At 47.3% G+C, this 7,542-nt stretch overlaps 1 pseudogene; it reads right to left on the reverse strand.

The window, feature by feature from the left end:
- Positions 1 to 3,201: 3,201 nt before the first annotated feature.
- LOC114200432 (enhancer of rudimentary homolog pseudogene) lies at positions 3,202 to 3,912 on the reverse strand (annotated as a pseudogene).
- Between the last annotated feature and the right edge of the window lie 3,630 nt (positions 3,913 to 7,542).

The following is a 7,542-nucleotide window of genomic DNA, read 5'->3' on the forward strand; positions in this document are numbered from 1 at the left end:
CTTTGGCTCTTCATCACAGCCTGTCCTGAGCATGACCCCTTCTATGCCTCTGGGGACGTCCTGGCCACTCCCGTGGCAATGTTGATCTCAGTATGGATAAATCCATTTTCTCCTAGGATCAGCCAAACATGGGTAGGCTGGTCCCCAGAACAATGTGTCTAAGAAGCTAGAGAGGAAACAAAATTAAGGAATTAAAATGCAGCCACCTAATAACAGGATTTCTAAGTCTTATTCTGATACGAATCTGGCCCCAGACTGGGCTAGCAGCCTCCTTAAGCTGCCTCCTCATTATTGGTACCTATTTGCCTTGGCAAGAAGCCCTCCCTTCCAGAACCTGCTTCCTCTGGCCTTAAGCAGCATCAGCCCTGCCCCTAGCTCTTGGCAGGACCAGCCTCTCTGCTTAAGCTCTTGGACAACTCAGTTGGCCCCCGAGAGTCCTCTTTTGGCCCTCAGCCCTCCCACAGGGATAATACCACCTGCTAGGCAGAGACCTCATGAGGACTGGAGATATAGTTGGTGGCGCCAACTACAGTGAATGTCCACTCCGTGAGAGCAGGACTCCCTCTTGTTCTCTGCCCCATCTCCTTTTGCCTGGCCCATATCGAATGCTCATGGATGTTTGTGGAATTAATAATAATTATTAATAGGAGCTCAAGTATATACATACAATCTCTAGAAGGACCCACAAGAACGTAGCATCAGTGAATGTCTTTGGATAGTTGAAAATAGAGGCCCAAGGAATAGGATATAGAAAGGAAGCTACTTTTCACTGTAAACCAGTCTGTATCTCTTGGGTTTGTTGTTGTTGTTATTGTTGTTTGCTGTGCACCATGTATCACCTTTTTGAAATTAAAACCATAATTCCATTTACATTAGGACCAAAACAATGAAACACCTTGGTATAAATCTATCAAAATATGTAGAAAATCTATATAAGGAAAACTATAAAACTCTGATGAAAACCAAGGAACACCTAAATAAATGATGAGAAATTCCATGTCAGGGACATTTTTAAGATATTTGTTCTCCCCAGCTGGAGCTATAGATTTGATGCCATCTCAATCAAAATCCCACAAGGTTGGGGCGCCTGGGTGGCTCAGTTTTTTGGCGGATGTCTTCGGCTCGGGTCATGATCCCAGAGTCCCGGGATCGGGCCCCCCATCGGCTCCCTGCTCCGCGGGAAGCCTGCTTCTCCCTCTCCCACTCCCCTTGCTTGTGTTCCCTCTCTCTCACCGTCTCTATCATGTTTCTCTCTGTCAGATAAAGAGAATCTTAAAAAAAAAAAAAAAATCCCACAAGGTTATTTTTGTGGATATCTACACACTGATTCTAAAGTTCACGTGGAGAGGCAGAAGACCCAATACTGAAGAACAAGCCCGGAGAGCTGACGCTACCCGATTTCAAGACTTAGTACAAAGGTGTGCTCATCAAGATAGTGAAGTACTGGCAAAAGAAGAGACAAACAGATCAATGGAAGAGAATACTGAGCCCAGAAATACACCTACATGCATATAAGCAACTGATGTTTGACAAAGAAGCAAAGGCAATTCAACAGAGAAAGGACAGTCTTTTCAATCAATGGTGCTGGAACAACTGGACCAAAAAAATAAATAAAAAAAGACCTCACACCGTTCGCAAAAATGATTTCAAAACAGATCCTAGTGAAAAGTGAAATGCAAAACAATAAAACTTCTAGAATATAAAATAGGAGAAAATCTTGGTGACCCTGGGTTTGATGATGAGTTTTTGGATACAACCAAAGCACAATATATGAAAGCAAACATTCCTAAGGTAGAACTTAAGCTAAGAAAGCTTAAAAGGTATAAAATAAAAAGTATTCAGCCCATGTTATGCACTTTGCGGGCCCAGAGTTTAAGTTCCAGATCCTGAACCAACCTCAGTTTCCTCCTCTGGGGTTAAGAGTCATGATTTATAGGGTTGGGTTAAGGATTAAGTTGTCACTGCAGTATGACAGTCAAAAAGTACGTTGCCAGGGTGCCTCAGTCAGTTAAAGCGTCTGCCTCTGGCTCAGGTCCTGACCCCAGCATCTTGGGATTGAGCCCCACATCGGCTCCCTGCTCAGTGGGGAGCCTGCTTCTCCCTCTCCCTCTGCCTGCTGCTCTGCCTACTTGTGCTCCCTGTCTAATAAATAAATAAAATCTTAAAAAAAAAAGTGCATTGCCTATGTGATTTCCAGGGAAAAGGAGAGGAGTGGTTTCACGGCCAGGAGGGGAACCAGGGCAGAGAGGACCAAGAGGCACCCTCAGCAGAGGTGTCACTCAAGGAAGGTTTCCCAATTGTGGATAGACACTGGAAAGTACCTGGCCCCAGCCCAGCCTCCACCAGGCCAGCTAGTCGGCCGGCCTCTGTGAATCACGGTTTCACTGGGGCCTGGGACAGCTCCTCCAAGGAGGCAAGCAGGAGGGCTACACAGACCACAGTCCAGGGCGGTGGAGGTGGGAAGGTACCTGGAGAGCAAGGGGGGCCAAAAGGACCACCACCCTGCCCTGGTGTGTCCCTTCCCAGGTAGGATGCTGGGAAGCCCCTAATCACCTTCTTCATCCGTAAAACAGCACATGCAAGGCCTACTCCCAGGGTGGCAGTGGGGAGAAAGCTTAAAGGCAGTTATTCTACCAAGCAGTAGGTGGAATGAATATTGCTGTCAGACCAGCAACAGACACAAAGCCTCAAGGGCAGCAGCAGAGACAGGGGAATATCGGCTTCTGAACACATGGTTTATCTTCTCCAATCCCCAGTCTCCTCGTCTCTACTGTGGGAATAACACACTCCTCTATCTCCCACCTTCTGTATGAATTAGCAACCTGCCTGGCACAGAGGTGTCCCTAGTGAGAGCTCCCTGTGCCTTTATAAGGTATGAATGCCACCCCAGCCAACTGGGTCATTCTAGATAAATCACCATCCCTGCCAGGGGTTCCTCCATAACCCTGCTCAGCTCTGAGGACAAAGGAAGCCACAGCATTGTCACCATTAGGGATAGAATTTATTGCCTTGCAGGTACTAGACTGGGAACTTGGACAAACTGAATTGTGTGGACAAGGTCTTGGCACCCAGAGAGCTAGGTTGGAAAAAAAAACACTGTTGCAAAACAACAAAACCTACTCAGCTATGGGAAAAACTTTAAGCCCCTAAGCCCCAGACAAGAGTATTTTTTTTTTAACTAAAGAACATTTATTTATTTTTCACTAAGACTTTATCTTGAGCATGTAACTAAACTGTCACTACCCCCCCACCCCAACCTGAAGGGTTAGTACAGCGAATGTTATAAAGTAGATATGAACAGTTTGAAGGACTGGAACCAAGATTAACTGACAAACAACTTCCATCTAAATTATCATAAAAATGTTTAAGTAAAAAAAAAAAAGGGAGGGGAAGGGGGCAATGGGGGTTTCAGACTGAACAAGATCCTCACATTTCATCTAATACCTTCCATCCTGGCTAGAGTACACCAAGATGGAGACAGGATTACTATAATACAGAGCCGCCACTGCAGCACGCTGTACACACCTGTGTTCCAAGCCCACCCCCAGCCCCCACTGCTTCTAACTCAGCTATTTCCCGGCCTGTTGGGCCTGCCGACAAAGGAGCACGTAGATCTTCTCTTTAACCCAGTCTTTGTTATAGGGCTGGTATGTCTGGGTATCAGCTCGGTAAACAAGGCAGCTGAGGTCTGCCAGATCGTCAATAAAATCAAACAACTGACTGATATCATATGTGATAGAGGGGCTGTTGGGATTCATTCTCTTCAGATGTTCTTCATACATTTTACAAACACCTTCCATGCATTCATTCACAGATTCATAGTCAGCTTAAGTTCTGCCTTCTGGCCTCTTGGTAGGCTGTACCAGCAAAATGGTGTGAGACATCGCGCCAAACTCTCTCGCTGCAGCCGCTGCCGACACCACTGCCACACACGAGCTTAGCCGCAATGCTGCCAACAGCCCGGACAAGAGTTTTTAAGGAGGGTCCCGTTTAATGGAAGAAGGGGGGCATTGAGCAGCAAAGAGCCTGGCTCCCATCAAAGCCAATGTTGTCTGCAGTTTTATCTTTGGACCCTGGGGACGCAAGCAGACTGGGCCTGCTTGCACAAAGAAGCCAGCCAGAGGGAGGGGGACAGCACTGATTCACCTGGGAAGGGGAGGTGACAGCAGCTGAATCCATACCCATGAGAGTGTCAGACCCCAGGAACTGTTGTCCAGGCATAGCGGGGTAAGAAGCAGCCAACTTATGGCCGGTGGATTTTGGAGATTTCCACCCAGTATGGAGGGCTGGAGGCAGACTGTCTAGGTTCAAGTCGCAGTTCTACCATCTACTGGCAACCTTGAGCGAGTTACTTAAACCCTTGGCCTCAGTTCCCAACTGTAAAATGGGGATATAGGAGCACCAGCTGCACAGCTTTGTAGTAAGGATTTGAGGTCAAGCCTGTTCTGCATTTAACAAAGTGCTTGCCCAGAGTAAATGGCAACAGCTGTTATTACTGACATTTAGGAGAGGGCTGGAAGCAAGCCTTCCCACCTGCCTGCCACCTCCCCTCTGACTTGGGTCCCACCTTTAACGTGGGCCTGTTAGTGTAGCTGTCTGGACTAGATCACATCAGAGAGGCGGAGAGCCTAGGAGAGCCCCTGCCAACCCCACTGGCTCATGCAGGAGTCTCCTCCGCAGCTGGCCAAGTCCCTCCTTCCACGCCTCCATGAACAGGGAGTGCTCCCCATGTGGATGGCTCTGATCACAAGTCCTCTAGGGGGAGCTGCAAACTGCCCTTCAGTGGAAGTGATTTTTCCACCAGGGACTTTCCAGTGTCTGGAATCCACCCATCCCACAAACACTAGGATCACCCTGAGCAAGGCCCCAGGCAGTCCTCCAGGAAGTCTCCCCGAACCCCACACTGAGCACCTCATGCAGAATGGCACTCCCCACAAGGACACACACACACACCCCAACACCTGGGTCCACGAGGCCAAAAGTCTGGGATGTCCTCAGACCTGACACCAGTAATAAGTTCACATGCACTACCTCACGAAACACCTGTGAGGCATATACTGTTTTTTTCCCAATTTAAGAAATTGTGGTAAAATATGTGGTAAAATACATAAAACCTTAACCATTTTTAAGTGTACAATGCATTGGTATTAAGCACATTCACATTATTGTGCAGCCAGCACTAACCTCCATCTCCAGAACTCTTTCCATCTTGCAAAACTGAAACTTTATACCCATGAAGTAATAACCCCTCCAATTCCTAGCAACCACCACTCTATTATCTGTTTCCATAATCTTGACAACACTAAGTAGCTCACATAAGTGGAATCATACAGTATTTATCTTATTTGGCTTATTTCACTGAGCATAACATCCTCCAAGTTCATCCAGGTTGGAGCCTGTCAGAATGTTCTTCCATTTTAAGGTTGAGTAATATTCCATTGCATGTGTAGACTACATTTAGTTTATCTGTTCATCTGTTCATGGACAATTGAGTTGCTTCTACTTTTTGGCTATTGTAAACAAGGCTGCTTTATTATAAACATGGGTGCAACTATCTTTTCAAGACCCTGCTTTCAATTATTTTGGGTATATACCCAGGAGTGGGATTGCTGCATCATATGATAGTTTTTTTTTTTAAGATTTTATTTATTTATTTGAGAGACAGAGAATGAGAGAGAGAGAGCACGAGAAGGAAGAGGGTCAGAGGGAGAAGCAGACTCCCTGCTGAGCAGGGAGCCCGATGTGGGACTCGATCCCGGGACTCCAGGATCATGACCTGAGCCGAAGGCAGTCGCTTAACCAACTGAGCCACCCAGGCGCCCACATATGATAGTTTTATTTTTAATTTTTTGAGGAACTGCCCAACTGTTTTCCATACCATCTGTACCATCTAACAATCAGATCAACAGCGGACAAGGCTTCCAGTTTTTCCGCATCCCTGCCCACACTTGTTATTTTTTCTATTTTTTAATAGTAGCCATCCTAAAGCATATGCAACCTATAGGGAGAGCCTATTTTTTATCCCTACTTCACAGCAGAGGAAAGTGGGACTGGAGAGGTGCTGTGACTTGCCCAAGGTCCCACAGGCAGCACATTACACAGCTGGGATTCAAGCTCAGGCCTGTTTGCAACTGTCTGGTGCTCTCAACAGTCCCCAGCCTGGCTCATGCTTGCTGTCCTACTGGTCAGTGACCACCCTGGGGTCTCCAATGTCCTCAGAGCTCCGTTCAGGGCCTGGCTAGGGAGGAGGCAGTGATCCCCTCCCCATCCTCACATCCCCAGCCCCCTGGATCTCCCAGACCCAGGCAATCCTGAAATTAGCATCCAACAAAGGCCTGACCCTGCACAGCCCACAGAGCCTTTGGCCTGGAGGCCTCTTCAGGGGGCGTCCCTCTCCAGCTGGTATGGCTACAACAGAGTGGGGTTCCAGGCTGGCTCCGCAGCATCTAGAGGGGAGTGCAGGAGGGGAGAGAATGAGGGGCTGGAGAGGCGCCCATGCAACTCGCGGATTCTGGTTTCTCCAGTGCAGGGGGGCCCAGACCAGAGTGGCTGGAGGGAGGGGTAGGGCTGCGGGGAAGGGCCAGGACAGGCCTGCGAGGTTACTCAAGCAAATAGCATGCAGATGCAGAGTCAGCGCATCCCGGCACCACCACATCCCACCTGCATGACCCTGCGCAAGCTGGTATTCCCTACCTCTGTTTCTTCATCTGTAAAATCAGGAAGACTGTCAAATCTTGCAGAGAACTGCGGGTACTAAATGATCACTAGATCCACAATGCCAGGCTGAAAACTGGGGGCCGACTGTGCTGGCACCCCTGCCTCATCCCACACCCAGGCCTATCCCACCTTTACCCCACAGTGCTCTGCTCTCCACCAATGGGGGATGGCAGAGCCTTGAGATTAAGGGTCCAGCCTCCCACGTGACTTCTTTTAGGAGTAACAATTTGAATGTATTAGTTCTGGTCAGCTTCTTAGAAAAACAAAGAGGGGGTACCTGGCTGCCTCAGTCCAAAGAGCATGCTACTCTTGATCTCACTGGGTTGTGAGTTTAAGCTCCAAGTTGGGTGTAGAGATTAAATAAAACTTAAAAAAATACAAAGTAACATAATACCTCCAGACAAACAAAGACATGGTCACAAAGATGTTTGCTACTGCGTTACTTACAACAATGATAATTTGGTAGCACCCTGAATTTCATCCATGGGCACTAGTTGAACTAGCATCCTACCATGAAATTGGATAGTATATGATCACTATACAGGAAATTGGAGCTCTGTATTTATTGGCATTTATTGGCATTTCCATGGCAATAAATGTTGAATGGGGAGAAAACACAGGTTATTAAGTAGGTCATATACAGATGATCCCATAGAACATACAGATCTGCATGTGTGTTTATACACACTACAGATGCTCCAAGTATGGTTTCCTGATCAGCTGCAATAGCATCACCTAAGAGCTTGTTAGAAATACAGAATCTTGGGCTCCATGCTGGGTGTGGAGCCTATAGGGAGAGGAGAAAAAAAAAAAAAAGAACTATAG

The sequence above is a fragment of the Eumetopias jubatus genome, unplaced genomic scaffold, assembly GCF_037043125.1.
Source record: "Eumetopias jubatus isolate StellerSeaLion01/CBP00866 unplaced genomic scaffold, mEumJub1_p1.0 scaffold_10, whole genome shotgun sequence".
Taxonomy (NCBI): Eukaryota; Metazoa; Chordata; class Mammalia; order Carnivora; family Otariidae; genus Eumetopias; species Eumetopias jubatus.